Below are 26,753 nucleotides of genomic sequence, written 5' to 3'. Positions count from 1 at the left end.
ACTGTATTTCAACTTTGTAATCCTATGTATTTTGCTGAATGCATTTAAAAGAAGTGGTCCATGGGGTTCATTAGACTACCAAAGGGACCTATGATACACTGAAAAGTTTAAGAATGCATCCAAGCAAATCACCTCTCTTTACAGAGAGTATAGTTGAATCCTTCAATTAGGAAGTGATTTACCTAATGTCACATAGCTCATAAATGACAAAAGGTGGATTAGAATCCATATCTTCACCCTCCAAATTTAGTGTTTGTTTGACTACTTCTTTTGGATTCCAAAATGGAAATTATGGAAATGCTGGCTTAGTCCAATATAGTCCAATATCACTAAAACCAAACTGATTCCAAAAATGGAATCGAAGTTGTACCACTAATCAGGAGTGGTGGCCAGAGGCAAATGGGTCCACTTGAACTGTCTCTGAAGGTGGGCAGGTGGAAGTTGACTTTATGTATTTAAAAAAATATCGCTTCAACCCCAATTTAATTTTTAAAGCTGATACTCAGAAAGCAGAATGCTGAATAGAGAGATATACAGAGGGATGTATTAGTAGGCACAGGAAGACAAAAGCAATCCCACCTGACACAAATATAGATGAATACTTGTGCACGGAACCCACAGACTGGCAAATTAAAACGTAGTTCAGGGGGTGGTGTGTGTCCTGGACGCCAGGTGATTGATTTCCTATCCAAGCATCCAAACCAACCAAATATGTCACCAAGACAAGTACTTTAAAAACAGTGGCAGACCTGGATTTATACCGTTCTAACTCTCAGGGTCATCAATCATTCCCACAGACACCAAAACAAGGGGTGGGGGTGGGGTGCAGGTAGAGTGGACAGAAACCTGTGAGGGACAGAGACTTGGAGAAGCTGGGCTGTGGATGATTTCAAATTTGAAAGTTTGGGGGAAATTTGTATATGGACCAATAAAAATGGCTTCAGCAGTTCATAGCTTCCACATCTTCATCCTCATTGACATTTGTGAGTATTTTCCTTACAATAACCCTGTGAGACAGGAAGTGGATATATTATTATCCTTATCTGACAGATGAAGAAACCGAGGCTGCGAGAGGTTAAATAGCTAATGCAGCTAGCAAGTATCTAATCTGAAATCTGAAGCTGGGTCTCATGGCTTCACATCTAGTGCAATTTAGTTATTTATTTATTTTCCTTAAAAATTTTTTCTATTTATTTTTAACTTTTTTAAAAAAAAATTTGGGTTCCAAATTCTCTTTCTCTTTCCCCCAGTGTATTTCACAGTTGAAAAATACCTTATAAGATCTTTAAGTCCATCTCTTTCATTTTAACCTTAGGGAAACTTTTTACATATAGAATCTGTGGCTAAGTCTTGTCATGTTTACCTTTATGTCATCCTGTGTGTATGTATGTGTGTGTGTGTGTGTGTGTGTGTGTGTGTGTGTGTGTTCTCCAATCACACAGTCACCACCCTGGTATAGGCACTCTCCATTTTCCCCATAGACTACTCCAACAGCCTTCTGGTTTGTCTTCCTGCCTCGGGTCTCTCCCCAGTCCAAACAATCCTCCATTGAGTTTCCCAAGAGGTCTTCCTAAAAAGCAGGTCTGATCATGTCACCCCTCCCCCCACTCAGAAGACTTTAGTGGTTCCCCATTACTTCTAGAATCACATATAAAACCCTCTCTTTGGCATGTAAAACCCATCATCATCTGGCCCCTTTCAGTCTGCTCATATTTTATTCTTGGCCACCTACTCTACAATCTAGAGACACTTGCCTTCTGGAGAGCCCTAAAACATCTCCCAACTCCATGCCTTTTCCTTGGCTGTCTCCCATGCTCTCCTTTCTATCTCCTGCTTCCTGGCTTCCCAGACATCGTTGAAGATACCGCTCATATCCCACCTTCTGTAGGAGACCTAACCACCCTTTTCTCCACCCCTCCCTGAGATCTCCTTCCTTTGCGCTCTCTCTCTCTCTCTCTCTCTCTTTCTCTCTCTTCCCCCGTTATTGTTAGGGTTGGGAGGGTTGGGGAGTCTCTTGGGGCAAGGAGGATGGAAGAAAGAAAGCATCAGGACATTCCTGAGTCTCAAAAAAGAATCTAGGGGCCTCTGTTTGGGGATGTCACTAGGATAGATCTAAATGTGTACGGTGGATTTAAAAGCACTGAGTATTCTGGGCTAGTGCTCATAGATGGAACTGGACTGTAAACCCCTGCAGGGCAGGCATCATTCCCTTGATTGAGAGGCTTACTGGATATTGAGCCATATATCTGAGATCTCTTAGACCACTTAGTTGGTTTTTTCAGCCCAACTGGGCAGGTTAAAAACTGCAGATGAGAAGCAAGGGCTCCCGAGGTTCCCCGTGGGTAACCACCTCCCTCCTTTCTAGTTATAAATGCTCCGGTGGCTCCTCATTTCCTCTTTCATAAATCCATGCTGCTCCATTTGGCATTCAAAACCCTTGGTGAGCTGGCCCAAGATGACCTTCCATGACTTGCTTCTCCCTTCAGCCCACTCCTTTATCCAGGCTTACTGCCCTTCTGTTCCCCCTACTTGCCTCTCCATTTCCAGCCTCCACACTTTTGCAGTCAGTCACTGATGTTTGGGGTGGGGTCCTTCCTCAAGAAGATTCTGGCCTTTCCTCCATCTCCCAGGGCTCAGTGCCCTTGACCAGAAATTACTTTGTCTCTTATCATAGTGTCTTCTCTGGGGGTACGTTGTTTGTGTACCCCACCCCAAAGAGGACAGAGGCTATTTTAGTTTGGTTTTGTTTTTGTTTGTATACCTACCATGTGTCTGGCACACAGGTACTTAATAAAGGCTTGTTGACTAGAGCTGAGAAAAAGGCAAATGAATCTAGGGGGAACAAGGCCTGTCCTCCTCCTGGTCAGCTCTAAGCTTTTCTTTTAATTCACCACATAACTTTGGAAGACCTGAATTCAAATCTGCCCTCATACACTTGCTAGCTGTGTGACCCTGGGCAAGTCATTTAACCCCTGTCCACCTCAGCTTCCTCAAATGTAAAATGGGGATAATAATACCACCTATATCCCAGGGTTATTGTGATGATCAAGTGATGCAGTATTTGTAAAACACTTTGCATATCTGCTGGCACAAAGCAGGCATTTAATAAATGTTTATTCCCATCCACCTTGGATACGTAATTAATCCTTTCCAAATCTCAATTTCCTCTCAGTAAAATGGGGGGTAGGGGTAGATAGGATGCTCTTCAAGGTCCATTCAGTTCTAATATTCTTGCAGCCCAAGGAGTCAGGTTGGGAGATTACCCCCACTTAATCTCATTTACAAACATGGTCCTGGTTCTAAGTCCCAAGGCAATGAATATATGCACACACACACATTTAGGACACACAAGGCTACAGAATTCAGAGCTGGCCCAAACCTTAGAAGACCAACTAGCTTAACACTCTCACTTTATAGTATGATTACAATTTAACAATGCATAATTGTTTCATTGGGGAAACTGAGACCCACAGAGAGGGGCCCTGTCCTTCAAAGAAGTTATAGTCCAGTAAGGAGAATATTACTACTAAAAATAATCATAATAACTCCCATGGTGATATTGCTATAGGAACCTACCACATGGCCAGGGGTTAGTGAAAGCTGGCCTAACCTAAGTGAGAAAAGGTAGAGAACCAAGGCCTCCAGTCTTTCTAATCCCTTCATGTCTCCTCCTTTGACAGGGAGAGAAATTGCTTCCTGCATTTGGGTCTTTGTAGCGCAAATACACAGTTACCAGGCCTTCTTCCTCCTCCCAACCTCCCCCCAAACCGTCCTAATCCCAGATCCTCTCTGCCCTCCAGCTGCAGGAAAATGGCAACGTTCAACCCTGTGGTACTTAGTTTTTGAAAGACCTGCTGCCCTGAAGGGGCCTTCAGGAATCAGGCAGGCATTTGTATGAAGGCCTCCCTTCCTTGCCCCAAAAACCCACAGAATGGTAGGACCAGAACAGCCCATCAGAATGGAGAATGTGGAGACTAGGAAGGTCCCTCAAACATTGGTGATTAGAGATGGGAGGAAACATAATTTTAGATGACAGAACAGAGACTTTGGGAGCCTGAAGGGTCCTTCGAGTTCCCTTATTTCACAGGGGAAGAAGATGGAGAGAAGGCAGGAAGATCACAACCTCCCAAGGCCTCTAAGTCCCATTCCTGTATTCTTTCCAGGACATCATGCTGCCTCAAGGGACCCTGGGTAAGAGGATTAGTGCCCATCCTGACCAGTGTCCCTCCTGAGCTGTTCAGACTAATTCCATTCCATTAATATTACATCTCAACTGATCTGGAGCCTGGATATGAATTTCAAATGAAACCAACAATTTCTACCTTAATCTCTGGTGCTGCTTGCAGTGCGTGTGTGTGTTGGGGGATGTTATATAACCAACACCCAACCTGGCAGAGAGCTGGAATCAGCTGGCAAGAGAGACCTGAGGAAATAGCAGAAATTGGCTGGGGGTAGGTGGAGACAGGGGAGCTATGCTATGTGATGGTTCTGTTATCAGAGCACCCTTGCTCAGCTGCCAGCTCTGTGATTTAGTCACCGTGTGACCCAAAACAAGTCATTTTCCCCTTTTTTGTGGTTCAGTTTCCTCAGATGGGATAATCTTTGTAAAGGACTTAGCACAGAGTAAATGGTTGTTTCCTTCCTTCTTCCCCTGATTGTTGTTTAAAATGAGGTCCCTTCCAGTTCTATAGGATTGAGTGGAAATGTAAGTCTTGAACTAAGACAAACATGGAGGTGGGTCAGGATTGAGTGGAAATGGAAGGGTCTTGGAGCAAGACAAACATGGAGGTGGGTTAGGATTGAGTGGAAATGGAAGGGTCTTGGAGTAAGACAAACATGGAGGTGGAGGGAGGGGTACAGAGAGACTAGATCCAGTAGGGTTTGGGGGCAGTGGGAGGTTGGAGGAGAAAATCTGGACAAGACAGAGAAGAAGTTATGCTGAACTCAATTCTCCAGATCACTGCTGGAATGCTTAGGTTGGATGACCACTGTGATTGCCCCATCACTAAAAGGGGATCCCCCATATTGCTCCTCAAGGGAGGCAGGAGTCATAGCTGCCTCACATCTTCATCATCCAATATTTCATATGAAAAGCCCTACAGAGAGATTTTAGGAAAGACAGCTCAGCCCCTGAGTGCAAGGAGGTTACCACAGGAGAAGAGGAGGTTAGTGATGAGTTACAGGTAAGGTAGGGATAAAAGTCATAGTCTGGGAATTAAGATTCAGGGTGCTAGCCCTGGTCATCCTATTAACTGGAGTTATGTGATCTTGAACAACTCACTTCTCCCCCTCTTAATGTGTTCATGTAAACTATTTGTGTCGGACCTGTGGTAGAGACTTCCAAGCTCATATTAGTCTGACTGGCCATAGTGGGACACACTGGACCTTGAGTCCAACATAGTGATGTCATTTTGGTCCCATTCAAGAATGAAGAACAACAATCAACGAATCTCCCCCTCTTTCCCTTCCCTCCACCCTTGCCTCAGTTAGCTCCTCTAGAAAATGAGAGAGTTAGAAAAGGTGACCCCCTAAGCTCCCTTCTTGCTCTGTTAAAAGGAAATGACATTATACTGGGGAGCTAGAATCCCTATCACATCAGAGATCTTGGTGTAGGTCCAACCTTGTATTCAGTATACAAAGCCTGATCGCTTCAGCCTTGGAAAGATCTCTCTCCGGGGATGGATGGAATGGATGCTGGGCCTCAGAGAGGCCTCCTTGGCCCAGAGCATTTTTATCCTTCTTTCCTTTCAATCCCAGCCCCCTTCTCTCATTCCCTCTCAATGGGTATCTCCAATAGCGGCATTAGCCTCCTGCTGGGGACACGCCAGACCTCCCCATGCTCTCAGAAGGAGGGTTCAAAACGGGGACAAAGGAAGAGAAAAAGTGGAGCCGAGGTAGCAACTGTACTGCTGAGCCCATAAGATCCGGGAGGCAAGTGGATTCTGCTAGTTCAGCAGCCTTGTACCTTCTGCAATCAGGCACCAAGCCCTGCAACTTCCTTCTAATAAAGGAAATGGGAAGGGTAAATCATCCATCTTTTGCGCCACTGGTCCTAATTAAGAGCCGGAGAATTCCCCAACCTGCCTACTTTCTGTCCTCAGTATAATATGTTATTTACCTGCAGCTAACAGGTTCAGTGCAGTAATGATAGTCTTGTATCAAATGACTGGCGCTTGGCTTCTGACAGCTTTAAAGACCAGTCTCTGGGACACTACAGTTTCTAATTACAGGGTTTGTCATCCGCAAGGTTTGGTTCAACACCACTCATTCTCCCGCGGGTGATACTTCTGCCCAGATTTGAAATCTAAACACAGCCCAGACAGTTAAGGTTAAAAATACTGCACAGTACCAGGCAAGGGATCATAATTTGGGTCACTGCCGTGTTTAATTAATTGGAATGGAGCAATCAAAGCGCTGTGTGCAGTAATTACAGACAGGGCTGGTGAAGTGCTCAGGAACTCCCCCCCTTCTTCTTCCTCCCCCCAACCTTCCAACTCTTCCAGCTCAGATTTCATGCTCAGATCAAGGGTCTAGGTCATTCTTTTAAGACAGTGTACTTCATTACGCATCTGTAATTGAATGGCCCCTGGCACCAAGGACCCATTCCCAAAGACCTCAAATCCTAGGGGGAGCTACAGGGGAAATGGAAGACTGCCCAGGAGTCCAGTCCCAGAGATGCAAAGGAGCTTTCAGTCCTTACCAGCTGTGGGCCCTCCTCTTAAACCAGGATAGACCACTAGGACACCTGTGCAGAGCCCAAGATGGCTGGAGGTATCACTGACTGAAATGTAGCTCACGGAAAGGAAAGACACTGCCCCTCACCATACTGAGTTAATCCCCAATTTAAAGAACCTAGAAGCACACTCTATTTCATGTTAGTGAAACAGCTCATCTTAATCCAAACTTCCTTTTATTTTTTTTAAACAGAGGAAGAAAGTAATGCCCAGAAAAGGGACTGATTTGCCCTAGGTCATCACCCAGCTAAATGCAGAACACAGACTCCTGACTTGAGGTCCACATTTCTGTCCACTACACCAGGTTCTTCCACTTTATATACTGTATTCAAATGATTTCTTAGTTCTGTCTTTCCAGAATGAGGATTCATCTTTTCACTGGCTCATGTGATAAGACCTTTCCATTCATCATTTAAATTGTTCTTCTCAAATTTCCAACCACGGGGCAGCTAGATGGCCCAGGGGATAGATGGCCAGGTCTGGAGTCAGGAAGACCTGAGTTCAAATCCAGCTTCAGATGCTTATTAACTATGTGACTTAAACCTGTTTGCCTCAGTGTCCTCATCTATTCAATGAGCTGGAGAAGAAAATAGCAAGCCAATTCGGTATCTGCCAAGAAAACCCCAAATGGGGTCACAAAGAGTTGGATACAACTGAACAACAATTCCCAATCACTGACAATCCTCCCCTCCAATTCCTCCCAACCACATACTCTTCCCCAGACCTGTAATGGGTTCAACAGCTCAATTCCTACCTAGTCTTTAAAGACCAAATCAAAGACCATCTCTTCTAGAAAGCTCTACCTGTATGTGTAAAAGAACTGACTTCCCCTTCAGACCTGACACAGCACTTAGAAAACAAAAAACAAAAAACAAGAACTCTTTCTAATGCACTTATCCTGAAGTCCTATCTGTTTATCAGCATTGTCTCATCTCTCTTCTAGATGGCCAGATTCACAAGAGCAGGGAGTATGTCTCATTTAAACTCTTTGTCTCTTCTTATACTGAGCAAAGTACTCACTCCATAGGAGGATTTACCATTTGCTTAATTGAACCAAACTCTACCACTTTCTTGAGGTGCTACCCCTAGAATGTCTTTGAAATATTCCCAAGGACACACCAGTCTGGGCCATGGGGGAGGATGAAGTTTTCTGTTTTCTTGCAAATCCCCACCCCTCCCCCTCTTCCATACCACTCAGCATCATCCTGACCTTTCTAACTGGGTATCACAACAGGCTAATGTCTTCAGGAAAGAATTTATAAGGATTCCCTGAGCCCTTTCCTCAGAAGCCATCATCTTCTAAGTATAGCTTGGACTGTTTTTCCCGTCTGCTTTCCCACACCAAAGCTCATCTGTCCCTTCTCTGCCCACCCTTGAAGCCTCCCAAGATCTTCCCACAGCTTATCCCTGTTGGCTCGGCATTTCACAACCCCCAAAGAGCTTGGCATCCTCTGACAACTGTGTACTCCCTTTTCCAGATCATTTTTATAAATGTTAAACATGATTGGTTCCAGGATCTATTCCTCCTGGAACACAAAACCTAAGGGAACCACACATTTTTCCTTCCCCATCACTGCCTCTCTCTTAGTTAGCTCTCAGCCATCACAAATAATCATCTCGAGATCTTATATAGTCATTTAATGCTTGCATATGTTATCTTATCCCACCCTGACAACAATGTTATGAAGGAGGAGCTATTATTATTTTATAACATTTTTCTTATTGTTTATTATTACCCATTTTACAGATGAGGAAACTGAGGCTGGTAGAGATTAAGTCACATAGCTAGTAAGTTCCTAGGGCAGGATTTGAACCCAATTCTTCCTCATTCTTGAGTCCAATGTTCCATCTACTGTGCTATCTAATCATTTCCCTATTACCGCCACAACTCAAGTCCCTGGCACCTCAAAAGGAAATAGAATAATTCCAAGCTCTTGAAGATACACAGAAGAGCACACTATCCAGCAGATCCTACCAAGATGAAATTTGACTGAATTAAGTTCAGAGAGGTTTTGCCACCAAAAGGTGAATACAGGAAGATTGTCACTTGTATTAGTAGAGGAAATGAAATTAGCATCTTGGTAGTGCTGTACCTTGAATGGTTTCCATAGCTATTAGTTGTCCCCAGCATTGCCTGATTTGTGCCTTACAACAATCCTGTATGGTAAGTACGGAAAGTGTTATCCCCATTTTATAAATAAGGAAACTGAGGTTTGGAGATGTTAAGGGACTTTCCCATGGTCACCTAGCAAACAAATTTCAGAGGTGGGATTCTAATCCCAACCTGTCACATCTTTCATGATGTATTTAATCCCTCCTCTTTCCTGTGAAAAGTGTTTTTAAGTTGAAATAAATTGTACCTAGGGGGAAACTCCATAAATTCATGGGAAAAGAGGAAGTAAGAGGAAGGCAGTAAACAGAAGGAACAGTGAGGGAAAGAAAAAGAAGGAAGGAGGAGGAGGAAAGAGGATAGAAGAGAAAGAATGCCCTAAGGAAATCAAAGAAAGAGGAAAATGATCCATATGTATGAAAATATTTAGACTAGCTTTTTTCATGGTGGTAAAGACTCAGAAAATGAGACGGTGCTTATCAGTTGGGAAATGATTGAACAGATTATGGCACATGAACATGATAGAATCCTGTTGTATTTTAAGAAATGATGACAAGGATACTTTCAGAGAAATCAAGGAAGACTTGCATTAACAGAGGCAGACTAAGGTAAGCAGAAACAAGAGAATAAGTATTAACAAGACAAACAAACAAGCAAAAACATATAAAGACTTTTGAAGGAGAACAGTGCAATGACCAAACATAACACCCACTGGCACAGAGGTGACAGACTTGTGGGTATTTTTGTGGATCAGAATGTGATAGACATGGCTAATGTGGGAATTTGTTTTGCTTGACTGAATTTTTGTTACAAAGTATTTCTTTTTCTTATTCTTTCTTTTCCGAGTAGGGAAGGGGAGATAGGAAAAGTAAATGGTAAATGGTAAAATAAATGAATATTAAATATTTAACTAATTAATTAAATATTAAATTAAATATAAAATTATTAAATTAACTAAATATTAAAATTTTTTAAAAAGGGGAGAGATGAGGAGGAAAGAGAATGGAGGAAACAAGGAAGAGGAGGGGGACAAGGGAGAGAGAAAGGAAAGAAGAAAAGGAGGGTGGGAAAAGATAGAGAAAAGAGATTAGGAAGGAAGGGGAGAGATGGGACAGATAAGGGAGAAGGGAGAGAAAGAATGAAGAAAGAAGAAGGGAGAGGATGAAGGAAGGAAGAGGGGATAGGTAAAAGAGATGAGAAGGAAAGGATGAGACAGGTGGGGAGAAAGGAAGGAAGGAAAAGGGACTTAAGGAGGAAGGAGAGAAAGGAAATGGTGCTGGTCCAAGCTTCCTGGCTTTCTGTATTTCTTAAAACTTCAGTGATGATTTCAGGTATAAAATCAAATTCAAATGGCTGATAGTGTAGGACAAGGTCATTTAGGGTCTACTTTCCCTCTTCTGTTCCTGCTCATCAGCTTAGAAAGAAGAGGAAGGAGGAGAAGAAGGAGAAGAGAGGAAAACTAGAAGGAAAAAGCAGGGAGGAAAAGGCGAAGGAAGAAGAGGGAGAAAAAGAAGGGAGGGGGGAGGGAGAGAAAGAAAAAGGAAAGGAGGGAGGAGGAAGGAGAAAGGAAAAAAGAGGAGGAGGGAGGAGGAGCAGGGAGGAGGAAGAGAAGGAAGGAGGAGGAGGAGAGAGAAGGAGGGAGGAGGAGGAGGAGGGAGAAAGAGGAGGAGGAGAAGGGAGGAGGAGGAGAAGGGAGGAGGAGGGAGGAGGGGGAAGAGGATGAGGGAGGAGGAGGAGGAGGCGGAGAGCAGAATTGGCGGCGATGGGGGGTGGGGCAGGGGTCTCCCTTGGAGCTCCCTGCGGTGGTGGGAAGGCTCCGGCCGGCCAGCCCGGCTCCGGCTCCAGCCTTCCTCCCATCCGGCCCACAGCACGGTTCCCATGGCGCTACCCAGACGCCTACGGGGGGGCAGGGAGGGGATCCACCTCGCGCGTTGGTGAAGAATCCAACGATCTGGCGGCGCCCGGCGGGTCTCAGCGGAGGGCTGCTTTTGAAGTGCCTAGTGATTTATTTTAGCCAATTACTGCTGCACTTTTCCCTTCCTGAAGACCACACTTAATTGATTGAAACCTATTGAAAACAAATTAAGCAGCACCAGGATGCAAAGATCTGTTTATCACTTCTCCGGAGGTTTGCAGGGAATCCATGTGAACTACAAAACACATTGGAGTTTTTTCCACCCTTACCCTAGAAGGAAGGAGGTAAAAAACAAACCTTTCTCAGGCTGAACCCACTACGGAACTGGGCACCTCTACCCGCCTACTCGCTCATCAGATCCAAGATCCCAGTTTGAGCCCTCCCCTGGAATTCTCCTCATCCTGCCTCAGTTTTCCCTAAACTCAATCTGCCAGACCACCACTTTCCTCTCTCCATCCATTTCTAAAGATCGCAAAGCTGAGACGCTAGTTGTATGACCTTGGGCAAGTCATTTAACCGGAACCCATTTTCCACATCTGTAAAATGGATTTAATTGTGCTTAGACTACCTTCTTCCCTGGGTTCCTGTGATGAAACTGATTCGAACCATACTGAAATGTGAGCTCGAAACACAATGCAGTTAGAAGAAGCGGGAGGGAGGGCTAGAGCCCCATAGGCCATGGGTCCCAATCTGGACTCTGCCTCTTACTGAACAGGTCCTTTCACGATTCTGGATTTCTTTCCTTGTGTGTCAGATGAGGACTGGATGATTTCTAAGAGGCCTCTAAAGTTGTCTCTGATTAGACTGTGAGCAGGTGGGTTTTTGTTTTGTTTTGTTTTTTTGTCTTTTATGGTACCCTGGCACATAGCAGGTAGCTAATAAAAGGCTTGTTGACTTCTATGAATCTAAGTATTTGCTGATGGATTTTACAGGTGAAGTGACTGAGGCTTGGGAGGAAGAATAGTGGAGGAGGTCTTCACTGCTCAAGGCCCAGATGAATCTAGAGGAGTCTGTTCTAGGGCCCCTGCCAAGGTGCTCCAACTCTGATGTCAAGCTCCCGACTTCCCAAGCCGCAATTTTTTCTGTCATTGGCAGTGCCTGCCACGTCCTGACCTCTCACCTCCATGATCTCTGGATCCTTCCCCAGCTTCAGATTATGGGCAGGGGCTCTCAGCAGGGATAACTGCTGCTCTCTGCTCTTTCCTCCTACAGCTGTGCCCAGCAATCGCAGCAGTATCACATGCCACCTTCTCATCGCTTTCCTCTCACGCTTTGTTTCCAACCTAATCAGCTCTGGGCTCGGCTGCTGAGGTTCTGGCTGTTATCACCTCCCCTCAGTACCTGCTGGGTCTTTTATAATAGTGAGCTTGCCTGTCAGCCAGAGCAGCTCCGGGCCAGTCAGGGTAACGTGAGGGGCTGCTCACATGGACCTTCGGCTGATCTGGGCCATTGGAGAGGTAGAGCTTCTGTTGCTGCCTTCTCTGGATGATTTCTTGGGGCAAGACATCCTTTTTTGATCACAGAATTTAGAACTTGAAAGAAACATTGGAGATCACCTATTCCCCTACGCCAACTGTCCCTCCCCTTTACAGAAAAGGCAACTGAGGCCCAGAGAGATGTGACTTGACCAATTTCACAGACTGATCTAGTGGAGGGTAGAATTTGAACCCAGATGCTCAGGGCTCTTTCCAGTAATACCAGACCTTGGATACCTTCAGGTCTTTGATCAGATACAGATTCCTTTTACCCTGTATTCAACTAGCAATATTTTCCCACCAATCTCTAAAATCTGATCCCCACTCACGCATGCAGCCATCCTTGTTGCAGGTCCTCATCACCTTTCCTTTGGACTATGGACTAGCCTTCTGACTGGTCAGCCTGCTTCAAGTCTTTCCCCATGCCAGTCCATCCTCCACTAGGCTGCCAAGGTGAACCTCCTCAAGTGCAGGTTTGACCATATAAGCCTACCCCGACTCAATGACCTCCAGTGACTCCTAAAACCTCCAGGATCAAATAGAAAGTCCTCTCAAAGTCCTTTCCCAGCTGGCCCCTTTCTACCTTTTTCAACCTCACACCATGCTCCAACCTTCTCGATGCTGTCCATCCCCTATATCTGGAATGCTCCCCCCTCCTCCCCTCCCCCCTCATGGCTTTCTTCAAGACTTAGATCAAATCCCACCTTTTGGAGAAGGTCTTTACCAATTCCTCTCCCCACCTCCACTGACATACCCTTTCCTCTCTCTCTCTCTCTCTCTCTCTCTCTCTCTCTCTCTCTCTCTCTCTCTCTCCCCATACACACACACACACACACACACACACACACACACACGAAATTTGTTGTTTAGTTGTTTTTTCAATCACATCTAACTCTTCATAACTCCATTTGGGGTTTTCTTGGCAGAGATAGTGGAGTGGTTTGTCATTTCCTTCTCCAGCTCATTTTATAGATAAGGAAACTGAGGCAAACAGGAGGAATCAACTTGCCCAGGGTCACACAGCTAGGAAGTGTCTGAGGTTGGATTTGAACTCAGTAAGACTGATCATCTATCCACTCTATTTACTATGCTACCTAGCTTCCATATGTCTTATACATAAATAACTATTTACATGTTTGTCTCCTTCATTAGATGGTGAGCTCCTTGAGAGAAGGGGCTGTTTTTGACATTCTTTGTATCCCCAGCACTTAGCACAGTGCCTGGAACATAGGAGGTGCTTACTAAATGCTTGATTATTATTTGCTGGGCCTCTGCTCCAGCCCAGCAAAGCCTCTCATTTCCCTGATAATAACAACACACATTTTTTTAATTCCTGCTGCTTAACTGACCACTTTCCCCACTACAGTCTCATGCGGGAGGTAGTGGCAAGTATTATTCCCATTTTAGAGATAAAGAAATTGTGATTCAGACATGGTTTCCCATAGATAGTAGGTACTGGAACGGGGATTCAAACCCAGATGTTGAGGGAGAACTTCACTATTTTGGTGGTGGTGGGAACTAAGCTTAGGAGGATGTGTAACTAGGCCAGGGCAGCCAGAACTTGGTGCCAAAAAATGAGAAAGCACTGATACACTGGTGTTTCCTTTAGCAGGGAGAAACAACAGAGCTTAGCACCTAGAATAACTAGCATAAACATGCATGTAGGTGTGGGTTGAGTATTCTAGCACACCCTAAGGGTGAGCATAACCAGTGGCCTTTTGGGGGGAAATGCTCCCCCCCCCCAGGGTGTCCCTGAATATCCCAGAGGGCCTAATTAATCAAAACATCCCAGGTCAGCTCCATTCCTCTACCCCACCAGAAAAAGGGACCATGTCCTTGGATCTTCCCCCTTCCCAAATGAATTGGAAGGGCCCTTTTGGAGGATCTAAGGCTGCTGGTTATAAGCCTGCCCTCTGCCTCTCATACTCATGAGCCTCTGCTCCAGCCCAGCAAAGCCTTGTGTGAACTTACCTTGAAACCTATATATAAGCCCATGACCACTTTGGCCTTCTTGGAGGATTTCTAAACGTGTGCCTTTCTTTAACGGCGAATACAAGTTTATAACCAGCATAACCAGGTCCTTTTTTCCCTCCCAACATCTACTTCTGTGCTTTACTTCATCCCTCACTTCACCCTGGGCTCATAACTTTATTAGAGAGGAGCTTAGAGGTAGAATGGAGTCCTAGGAGATACAGTTTTGAACCCAAACCCTATGCTTATTAGCTGTGAGACTCTGAGGTAGGGTGGATAGAGCTTTGGCCCAGAGTCAGGAAGACCTGAGTTCAAATCTGGCCTCAGACACTTATTAGCTGTATGACTCTGGTCAAGTCATTTCACCCTGTTTGCCTCAGTTTCCTCATCTGTAAAATGAGCTGGAGAAGGAAATGGCAAATCACTCCAGCATCTTTGCCAAGAAAATCCCACATGGGGTCACAAAGAGTCAGACATATAACAATAAAAAGCTCCAAATTTATGACTCCCTTATCCTATAAGGTGCTATTCCTTTTGTAATAAATGTCACTCCTTCCCTAACACTGGAAGCCCCTCCCTCCTTCCCTCATACCCACCTGCCTATACCAGGGGCACTGACTTTCATCACAGTTCTCTCCATCTATCAGCCATCGATCACAGTGCCATTTTCCAAATAAGTGTGTTTCTGCTGTATTCTCTGTCTGCATTGAACCTGCAAAACCTCTGAACCCTTATCTGTCTGTGACTGCCTCATTGACCTTCAGCCATTGGCCACACCTCATTGCTGCCTCCTGGTAACACTCAAATCTGAGCCTTCCTGACTTTGATTTCAATACCCAGCTCCAAGTCTCCTTTTCATCAGTCTCTCCAGTGGAGTTAATAGTTCCCTCTCCTGCAGCATCCCGGAGGTATTTATTGTGCTGTTATCTGTGAAGTGTCGTCCATCCTAGGCAGATCCAGGTTCCTGCCAGCCCTGGGCGCCGGTGCTAGAAATACAATCACTCATTGGGCGTAAACCTGTTGTAACAATTCCCTGTCCCAGGCGAGGCTGTCCCCCAGGCCGATCACTCATCGGCGAGATAGCACTCAGAGGCAAAGGGGGGCCAGGAGATGGATGGAGAGGGGATGATTGCTGCCTGCAGAGTGGAAACCTTTCACCTCTGGGTCAGGATGGAGAGTGGGGGGAGGTGGAGGTCAACTTACTGTCATCTGATCGTTGAGTCCCTTTGGGAAACAAGTCTAGAGACAGAAATTCTGGGCCTGTAGGCACTGGAGACCATGTCATGTTTGTACAACCTCTGGCCCTCACAATGACTGCCTAACATTGAAGGAGGGAGTACTAAAGAGAAGTCTGGATCTGGATTCAGAAGACCTAGGTGTAAAACCACTCACTGGGCCTCAGTTTTCTCTTCTGTAAAATGAGGATAGAGATTCTGATATATGTTTTGTGTATATATATATGTATGTATATATATGTATGTGTATATATATATATGTACATATATACAGAATATATATATGTATACACACACACATACAGAATATGTACAAATACCTCTCTCTCTCCATATATATATATGTACATATATTCTGTAAAATAGGAATAGAGAATCTTAGCTTTGGAGCTACCCAAGATTGGACTATCCTTGCCTGAAACATGAAGGCCTTGCACAGGATCCATGACAAAATGGTCACCTCACCTGGGCTGGAGTTATTCCAGTGGTGGGGGAGGGGCTTGCCTAAATCCACATGACTTACTCAGGCCTCCTGACTCCCAAACTGGGGTTCTTTCTTTAAAAGAGAAAAATAAATTACTGATGCTTCAAAAAAATACTTTCACTTTCCAATGACTGCTCCTCACCCTGGAAAGAGCATCTTTCCTTGTAACCATGAAGTACAGCAAAGCTTAAAGAGAAAGAACAAGCTTGTGCTAGGTACTGCGCTAAAGGTTTTTTATAAATATTAGGGGCAGCAAAGTGGAGCCCTGAGCCTGGAGTCAGGAAGAACTAAGTTCAAATCCAGCCTCAGACACTGTTCTTGGGCAAGTCACTGAACACTTGTGCCTCAGTTTCCTCATCTGTAAAATAAAAATAGAACCTATCTCCCAGCCTTATTGTAAAGATCAAATGAGATAAAAATTGTACAGTGCTTGGCACATAGTAGGCCCAATATAAATGTTAGCTATCATCATCATCGTCATCATCCTCATCATCATCATTCCTATTTGATCCTCCCTACAGCGCTGTGAGATAAGTGCTATTATCATCTCCATTTTCCAGTAGAGGCGAACAGAAGTTAAATGACTTTCCCAGGGTCCCACAGCTAACAAGTATCTGAGGCCAGATTTGATCTTGGGTCTTCCTGACTCCAGGCAGAGCCCTCTGTCCATTGTGCTGACCTGCGTAATAGCACAAGCCAAGTTCCTCACCTACAGCCAGCCCATCATCTCTCTGCCAGGAAGATGCCACTCACAGGGCTCTTTCTACCAGAAGCAGCATCAGGGTGGGTGGAGAGGACCAGACTCTCAGAAAGGGGGCAGTGAGTCTGTGTGGTGGCAGGTGGCCCCCCTTCCCATGACTTCCATCAGGAGCACACAGCAAAAAGGTTTGCGCAGACAGCAGGACCCCTAGCAGAGCCTTTTCCCCCCTCCTGCCTTCTCTCTTGTTAATAGGTTAGGACATGGAACACTGCAGCATCTGAGTTCTTGTGATAAATAATTTAGTGCCTGAAAGGAAATCAGCATGGGCATCCAGCTCAGCGCATGGAAGCATAGCCATTACTGACCTGACCTATAAAATCTGGGGTGGGGGTGGCCTCAGCCTGGCTCAGATCCCCTGATCAGGCCAACATTGGGAAGTGAGGGGCAAACCAAACCCTACAACGCTGAATGCCAGTCTGATGTGAGTGCGTACGTGTGTAGGGATGCCAGTTTATGTGTGTATGTATATATGTATGTATGTATGTATACCAGTTTTGTGTGTGTGTGTGTGTGTGTGTATGTGTGTGTGCATGCCCCATAGCAGTGCTGGTGACTGGGCTGGAGTTCAGGAAACACAAGCACTCGTCCTAGCTTTGCTCTGAATTTCCTGTGTGATCATGATCAAGTTATATCCTGTTTGGGGCCTCAGTTTCTTCAAGTGCAAAATGACCTGGTTGGGGTTGGAGTAGACGATGGGAAGAAGCATAGTAGAGAGGAGAGGTCTGGGTTCAAATCTCATTATTTGGATGATGATGATGATGATGATGATGATAGCTTTTCCATATCACTTTAAGGTTTGCAAAGTACTCTCCATGTGATATGAGTTGATCTTCGCATATGCCTGTTTTACAGATGAGGACATGGGGGCCCATGAAGGTTAGGTGATTTTCTTGAAGTTATTATTAATTGTCTGAGGCAGGATTCAAATTCAAGTCTCTCAGACTCTATCCACTGTGCCACAGAGCTGCCTTTGGGCAAATCACCATGGTCTTCAGCTTCCTCATTTATAAACTGAGGGGATTGGACTAGTCGGCCTCTTAGCATCCTACCAGCTGGACTCATGACTGCAGGCCCTTTCAGGGGTGACACTCCATGTTTGAAGGTCTCTTGCAGCTCTAGCTTTTCATGTACTATTTTCTGATACTGGATTTTCTAAGGGTCCTTTCAGCTTGGAGATTCTATGTCTAAATCAAAATGTGTTTATTAAAATTCTACTGCATACTCAATTCTATTCCAGGAACTGAAGAGGAGAAGGAAAGCTGTGCTAGTGCTACAGTTCCTATCAGATCAGACAGGTTGTTCTGGAAGACATTGTACACAGGAGAAACAAATGGAGAGCAATAGAGGATTATAGATTGTCCAGTGCAAGGTCATGCTGTTCAGATTTCTGAGTGCCAGAGGAATTCTGCTAGGAAAAAAAAAGTCATCCTAGGGTTGGGTAGGCCAAAAAGGGGCAGTATGTGAACTCTCTCTCTCTCTCTCTCTCTCTCTATCTCTATCCATTGATCTATCCATCTTTCAATCAATCTAGCATCTATCTATGCATCTTTCTATTATCTATTTAACTACCCATCAGTCCATCCATCTACCTCTTCATCTCTCTATCCATCCATCATCTATCTCTCTCATCTATCTATTATCTATCTATACATCCACCTATCTGTATATCCATATAACTACATTTATTATCCATCCATAATCAATCTACCTACCTATCATTTTTTATCCATCCATCTATCAACTCTTTTATGTATCTACCTATTATCTATCATCCATACATCTATCTAATATATTTGTAGATCAGACCCAAATTCTATTTGGAAATGATTGACCCAAGGTGTAAAGTCATCCCTGAGAAACAGGAAAAATCCAGGCCCTTCTTAAGCCAAACTGATAATCAGTTCCATAGGGGGTAGGCTCATGCATAGAATTTAGTACTTAAAGCTTCCACCCTTAGCATTTTTCACAGGAGAGAACCAAGGTTCGAAGAAATTAAGGGATTTGCCCAGGGAGTGCTACTGGTCCTTAGGAGGCCAGCTCCCCTTGGCATTTGAGTCTCACAGAGAATAAAGCCATGAGATGCCTCTAGTAGTGGCCCAATGTGAATGGCATCTCCTGCCAACCTGCACTACCAAGGAGTTCCCATCTCTATGGAAGGCAGAAGGGACTGCAGGCTTTATCACTGATCCTTCACCTCTTCCAGTCCTACAGTGAGATATTGAAATTGCTCAAGGTAATGCGGAAGAAGCTTTCAATCAATGGACCCAGGAGTGTCCAATTCAATTCTACAACTACTTATTGGGGCAGCTGGGTGGTGCAGTGGATAGAGCACCAGTGCAGGAGTCAGGAGGACCTGAGTTCAAATTTCACCTCAGGCACTTGACACTCACTAGTTGTGTGACCTTGGGCAAGTCACTTAACCCCAACTGCCTCATCCTGGGTCATCTCCAGTCATCCTGATGAATATCTGGTCACTGGATTCAGATGGCTCTAGAGGAGAAGTGAGACTAGTGACCTGCACAGCCCTCCCTCACTCAGAACAAACTCAAGTGCAAGTCAGGTCATCATTTCTCTGATGCCATGGTCTTTGGCAACGAAGGACGAATTCACACACAAGTACTTATTTAGTGCTTATGTATGTAAGAAGTTGTGTTAGGCACCGAGGGCATACAGATTAAATACGGTCCCCACAGTTTACCTTTTCAGTCTCATCTCCCATAACCACCCTTTACAAACTGTACATACCAACCAATCTAAGCTACATGGTTTCCCAAACATTCCAAATTTCCCCTTTTCATGCCTTTGCTCTCACTGTTCCCTCTGTTTGGCATGCTTTTCCTCCTAGTCCCATAAGTCCAATGTCTCCTTTCCTTAAAGGTTCAGAAAGATGCCACTTCCACAATGATGCTGTCTGGGTAAGAATGACTCCCATCCCACTCCTGAACCCTCACAACACAAGATAGCTTATTACTGCCTTTTACAATTCCTCCATGGTATTATAGTTGGATATGTATAGGTCTAATCACCATTCTGGATTGTAAGATCCAGGAAGGTAGGGTGAATCTCATTCACCAATACCCATGATGCCTTGTACATAGGAATGTACATACTGAATGATATTCTAATTTGGGATTCAAACCCAGGTCTTCAGACTCCTAATCCAGTCCTCTTTCCACTATACTGGGCTGTTTTTCTCCCAATAATTTTATTGCGGCCTAGAGGATTTAGGTTTGAAATTAATTTCAGATATCATCTATTCTGATCCCTGAATTACATAGTCAAGAAAGCTGAAAGGCCCCAGAGAGAGTGAACCTCCAAGCCAGGATCTCTGATCCCAGACCCAGGGCCCTCTCCTCCTCCCAAGGGCCTCAGTCCTGGGGCTTTGGATTCCTTCATACTTCATCCCTTGGTAATTCCAAGTGTCTGCTCTTCCCTTAAAAATAGCTAAGGCTAAGATAAAAGGAGTAATAGGAGGAAGGAGCCACAGCAGGAACATCTGAAAAACATTTCTAGCCACAAAGAATCAACCTTTGTGCATCTCCAACTATTTCTCCAGCCTTCAACAACAGCATGGCATATGGGGCAGGACAGACTCTCTCTCTCTCTCTCTCTCCTTTCTCTCTTCTCTCTCCCTTTTCTCTCTCTCTCCCCTCTTCTCTCCCTCTCCTCTCTGCCCCTCCTCTATCCCCCCACCCCCTCCCTCTCTCCCCTCCTCTCCTCCCTCACTTTGTCTCTGTCTCTCTGTCTCTCTCTCCCCATCTCTCCCCACTCTTCTCTCTCTCCTCTCTCCCCCTCCTCTCTCTCTTCTTCTCTCTCTCTCCACTCTCCTCTCTCTCTCCTTCTCTCTCTCTCTCCTTTCTCCTTTCTCTTTATTTCTCTCTCTCTCCACTCTCTCCTCTCTCTCTCCTTTCTCTTCTCCCTCCTTTCTCTCTCTCTATTTCTCTTTCCCCCCCTCCTCTCTCCTCCCTCTCTCTCCTCTCTCTCCCTCCTCTCTCCCTCTCCCTTTCTCCCCTCCTCTCCCCCTTCACTTTGTCTCTGTCTCTGCTTTTTCATCCCTCTCCCCCTTCACAGCCGCATGGACTCCTCATTTGCGGCCCTGATTCTGAAGCCTCTTACTTGTGCTGCTGGAGCTGGAAAGGAGATGGGTGGGGGCATAGTGGACTCCAGGCCAAGGGTGAGCAGTGTGCTCGTGGTGGGGCCAGGGTGGAAATGGGTACAAGTGGGGGCAGTAAGGCTGGCTCTTCCCCAGGAGTGGCAGATCTCAGTACTCTGGCCCTCTATGGGCCACTCTCTCCCTGACATTACAGCTGATGAGGCTTACACACTAGCTAATGACTGTGACCCCATTAAGTGAACCTGGCTGGCATTAATTTGACCATATATACACACACTAATCAGCTGTAACCGTGGCACCCAGCTCAATTCAAATTGATTTACCGGGGCTGGAAATGGATACAAATGTGATTAAAGGCTTTTTATTTTACATAGGTTCTCTATAAAATGATTTAAATCAATTGCCGGGCAGGCCCCATGTTATTACTGCACAGAGCCTCCTCTCATATTGATGAATCAGGCGCTCTGAGAGAGAACCACAGTGTCAGAAACCTATCTCCCCAGTCCCCTAATCAAAGACCAGAAAGCAGGCTGCATTGCCTAATGACTTGTTTTCTTTTTCTCACGATGTTCTTCAGAAACGACAGGTCCCAGGCTGGGTCTGGCTTCTGCAGTTGAGTTGGGGTGGAGGACAGATAGCTGAGAAAGCTATCCTAGACACCCAAAGGCCCCATGGAGTCTCCTCCATGGCCAGTGTCACTAGCTGAAGGTACATCTCTTTTTTTCTCTTACTGATTTTTTTTCCATGATAACTCTTGAGGAGCATTCAAAAGGTGTTTCTATCACGTGAGCATCCCAGGGTGTTACAGGCAAATGGAAGGGACTCAGCAATCATCTAGTGAAGCCAGCCTCTGCAGCGCCTGGATGTCCAGGCAGGAGGGCTAGCTTAATGGAATCATAAGACAGGAGATTGTGGGATCTTTGTTCTTGAGCTGGAAGGGGCCTCAGAGGGCCTCTAGTCTGTTTTATAGATGAGGATATTGAGGCCAATGAGGATCCACAGACACACAGACCCACACAAAGGTATCTGACCTGAGCTTTGATGTAGTTCGGTCATTCAGTTGCATCTGACTGTTCATGATCCCATGGATCATAGCCCATCAATGCTGTCTATTTTCTTGGCAGAGATACTAGAGTAGTTTGCCATTTCCTTCTCCAGTAACCCCAGCCCACCCAGACTTATTTTCCATTATTTTCCACCAGGAACCTTTCTTTCTGGAGGGGCTTACTCCTTCCCTCTCACTCACTTCCATTCTTATGCTATTATATGAGCTCCATTTCACCCTCCACCCTCTCAAAACACACACACACACACACACACACACACACACACACACACACACACATTCTGAAATGTCCTTTCCTCCATCTGGGTAGATTGGAACCTTCCTTTCAGGTTCCACTAACATCATACCTCCTCAATAAAGCCTTTCCTGGACACTCCAGCCCGACTCACAGACCATCCTTCGTAGACCCTTTGCCATACAAGTTATCTCTGAGTAATATCTTACATTGTACATACTGAGTTACATGAGTATCTTGTCTTGCTTAACTGGTGGCTCAGTGGATATAGCACCAGGCCTACAGTCAGGAAGACCTGAGTTCAAATCCTACCTACATGTGTGACTCTGGGCAAGTCACTTCTCTTCTGCCTCAGTTTCCTTAACTGTAAAATAACAAGATTAGACTATACCCTCTCCCAGGTGCTTTCCAGTATTAAATCCTAAAATCTTAGGAGGCTAGTATTGTTTGATAACTTGAGTTAGAATAAACAGAGACTCTAGTCTCTGGGTGGACAGTGATGGACAGAGAGATCTCCTTCTCCAGGAGAATGCCACAACCAAAAACGGGGAACTGGTATCCTTGATGGGGGGTAAATATGTGGTAGACTAAGTCAGGCAATTGGAGAGATCACTGTGTGTATGTGTGTATGTGTATGTGTGTATGTGTGTGTGTGTGTGTGTGTGCGCGCGTGTGTGTGTGAAAGAGAGAAACAATGTGAATGTGTGAGTGTGTGTGTGACTGCGCATAATTGTGTTTGTTAGTGTGAGTGTATGTGAACATACGGATAGACAAGGAGGGGAAGAAGATGAAAGGGGAAAAGGCTAAGAGTGGAGCCAATATAAGAGAAGGAAGGACGGCGAGGGACTAGAGGTCAAGAGACACAGGAGGGGATGAGAGGAGGGGTGGGGACCCTCCAGCTGGGAAGGGATTCCTGGAAATGGAGGGAGGAGGGAGTGGAAGGCCAGCCTTCTTCAGTCCTTCCTTAGGCTTCCTCTGAGAAGGGGGGGTGCTGGTGGGGAGGGGGGCACCCCAGGAGGGAGGCAGCACAATTACAGGCCTGATTACTGCCACCCTGATGCACAGCCAGCCGACTTTCCACTCCCCAACTTAAGAGTGACAAAGCAGCCCATCCAGGCTGTGGCTTCATCTTTAATCCAGGGAAGTCTTTCAAGTGTTAATGGTGCAAGCAGGCTCATTAAATGTAATCCATCTGTCCTTAATGTGCAGAGCACTGAGTCTGATCGAGATGAAGGATGCCCTCCTGAGTAACAGCAGCCGCCTGCCGCTCCAGCACCATGCAAATCACATTTAGGAGCTTACTGCCTTCTTTTCTTTCTTTCTTTAAAAAAAAAATAAGGGAGGAGGTGACCAGAGGAGGGAAAGGAAGAGGCAAAAAGGGGGAGGAAAAAATAGAGAAATGGCTAATTTACTTGGACTATTATTGCTTGGGAAGCTGAGACTGGAAAGTAAAGCCCTTGGGAGGGGATCAGGGCTCTTCTAGTCCTGCTCTCTCACTGACTCTCAGGTGACCTTGAGCCACTCACTTTCCCTCTGCAGACCTCTGTTTCTATGACATGATGTCTGGGCCAGAAGGCCCAAGTTTCCTCTCAACTATCATAAAATTCTAAATTCTTAGGTTCCTTTTACACTATGTTCTAAGGGCCCTACTAGCTGTGACATTGTGTTCTAAAGGCCCTCCCAGCTCTGACATTTTGTGTTCTAAGGTCCCTCCCAGCTCTGACATACTGTGTCCTAAGGTCCCTTCCAGCTCTGACATTTTGTGTTCTAAGGTCCCTCCCTGATGTAATACCTTAAGATTTGATAATTCTCTACATGGTTTTGTTAGTAAAGAACCAGGGTTGTGAGCTAAGACAACATACTATCTCCATCACTGGTGTTTAGCACCAGTCTGGAGGAAGAAACTTATAAGTGTGAACTGTGTGGATCACCTTCCTCTTCCCCTGTAAAATGGAACTGTTTGACTCTGGGGATAGTTCTATGTACCCGCTTTTCCTCTCATAGGTTGTAGGTTGATGTCTAAGGTTCCACTTTTCTCCTTAGGTCATGCCCAAAGATTCCAGTGGTTGAGAATTCTACTTTCCTACACTTTCTTATGAAAAGGTCCTTCCAGATGTCTTTCCAAAGGGAAAAAAAGGTAGGGATCTCTTTCTTTCCCAACCAAAAGCATCCCTGAGATAAAACAAGGATGCTCCTCCTCTGTAGTATTATTTGATGGTAAGTCCTAGAAATACTATCAACCATAATAAGACAAGTGAAAGAAATTATAAAGTATAAATCTCATCAAAGAAACGAAATTGTTTCTCTTTTCATACGACATAGTGCTTTACTTAGAGAACCATAAAGAATTAGCAAAGAAACTAAGTGAGATAATAGCTATGGCAAAGAAGAATTCAAAATAAATCCACAAAATGGCAGTATTTCCTAATAGTAATGACAAAAATCAGAAGGAAATGACAGAAAGAGGAATCCAATTTGGAATAACTAAAAAATCCATAAACTATTTAGAGCGATCCTCTTTGGAGGCGAAGTTATTTCAGATGGGTTTGATACAAGTGTGTTCTTTCTGCCTGAGAGACCGGTAGGAGTTCCTTTGGTAAGACGGATTTAGTGTGACATCCAAATGTCACTTCTAGATGGGTGGTGGGCCAGAAGGGTTCAGATACCAGGCCCTATAGAGGGTCAGATGTTAGAGAATGACCATCCCTTTTGGTACTGGTCCTAGGTGCAGATCCTTGGACTTAAATCCCTTTGGCTGAATGTCTAAAATCGGTAGAGGCAAAATAAAATTTGACTGGATTCCCAGGGTAAGCTTTAGTAAGAGGATAAGGGTGACCCCCAAATAAGAGGCATTTTGGAAAAAGGAAAACTTGCCCAAGGGTAGTGGTGCTGGGGATAAAGAAGAGAGAGCATGATGGAAAATACAGCAGGCTTTGAATCCCAGCATGGCTACTTTTTTTTTTTTAAAGCACCTGTGATCTGCTGGGCGTAGGGAACTTAATTATCATTAATTAATAACTGCTCTGCAACTAAAGAATTGCTTAGGGCACTGAGAAGTTAAATGTGTCAGAGGTAGGGAATGAACCCAGGCCTGCTTAACTAGAGGCCACCTCTCAGGTCTCAATAGAAGGCTGTCTCTCTTATTTATTACCTGCAAAATAAAATGAATTGTATGACCCTGGGAAAATTCCTTTGCCTCTGTGGACCTCAGATCCCTCATTTCTAAAAAAAGGTACCTCCAGGCAGCCACAGCATTCATACAAACAGTCTGTGGGGCTTATATGATCTCCAAGAATTGTTATCAAACAAAGATAGAACTCCTTTGGTGTGGGAGTCTAAGAAATTTATTGGGATTTAAAAGGGATCCTCACGGAGAAAACGGTTGAGAACCAAATCAAGTAAAAAAAAAAAATGTCAACAAGCATTTATAAAGTACCTACTATGTGCCAGGGCCTGCTCTAAGCACTGGAGATATAGATTGTTGTTCATCCTTCGTTTCTTGAAGAGGAGCAGTGACATCAGGAGGGCCATGAGACTTGTGCTTTGGCTTTAAGTGAGGCATCACTGGAGATACAGAGAAAGGCAAAAGATGTTCCCTTCCTTGAGAAGTTCCAAATCTAACCATGGGATTAGATGGTCTGCAAGGTCTTTTCCAGCCCTACATCTTATAAGCCCATGAAGAAGAAGGGTTAATAACTCACTCGTATGTAAGGGCAGTTAAGTGATAGCAGAGGATAGAGCTGGACCTGGATTCAGGAAGAAAGGAATTTTCACGCTTACTAGCTGTGTGAACCTAGACAAGTTTGCTTCAGTTTCCTCACCTGTAAAATGAACTGGAGAAAGAAATGGCAAACCACTCCAGCATCTCTGCCAAGAAAACCCCAAATGGGCTCACAAAGAGTCAGGCACAACTGAAACTATTGAAATACAACAGCATAGATGTAGAGAAAACACAATGGCTGTACGTAAGGGCAGAAAAAATATGTTAAACAACTGGCATTTATGTAGCATTTTAAAGTTTGCAAAGCACCTCACATATAAAGGGAGTTACTTTCTAGTTGTGTGACCCTACGCAAGTCCCTTAACCTCTGTCTGCCTCAGTTTCCTCAGCTGTAAAACAAGAATGATAATAGCACTTCCCAGGGTTGTTGAGAAGATCAAATGAGATAGCTTTTTAAAAGCACTTAGTAATAGCATGTACTCTAATAGCTTAAAGCTACACGAAGACCTTTGGGATACCCAACATCACCACATCTGCTCCAAACAACAGCCCTGTGAATCAGGTAGGACTTTGTCAGGAGACAAAAAAGCTTTCCTCCCAAAGTTCTCTCTTTTCCTAGATTCTGCCCTAGGAAGGATAACAGCTCACCAAAAAGGAATTGAATATTCCAAGTGGTCCAGAACAGGGTATTTAGGTGACCCAGGATCTATTTCTCTCAGCCCTCCAAGACCATACTTATATCTTTTTCCTATCTAAAGTAAAAATTTTAGAATGTAGGCACAGTGTAAGGCCTTAGGTTAGGCAGTGGTTGGATTTCAGGGGGCTAGGAAACCTTTCTCCCCCCAAGAAGGACTTCTCCCCAAATTGAATTTCAGCCCCTTGTCTGAATCTTTTTGGCTTATCAGTTGGTTGATAAGTGAACCCTGTTAAAAT

At 44.8% G+C, this 26,753-nt stretch overlaps 1 protein-coding gene across 4 annotated transcripts in view; it reads right to left on the bottom strand.

The window, feature by feature from the left end:
• Positions 1–26,753, bottom strand: part of GSE1 (Gse1 coiled-coil protein) — a 795,746-nt gene that overhangs the window by 237,691 nt on the left and 531,302 nt on the right. The window lies entirely within an intron of this gene.

The sequence above is a fragment of the Notamacropus eugenii genome, chromosome 1 (genome assembly GCF_028372415.1).
Source record: "Notamacropus eugenii isolate mMacEug1 chromosome 1, mMacEug1.pri_v2, whole genome shotgun sequence".
NCBI classification, from domain to species: Eukaryota; Metazoa; Chordata; class Mammalia; order Diprotodontia; family Macropodidae; genus Notamacropus; species Notamacropus eugenii.
The sequence above is the reverse complement of the archived record's forward strand: the minus strand, read 5'-3'. Positions and strand labels throughout refer to the sequence as shown.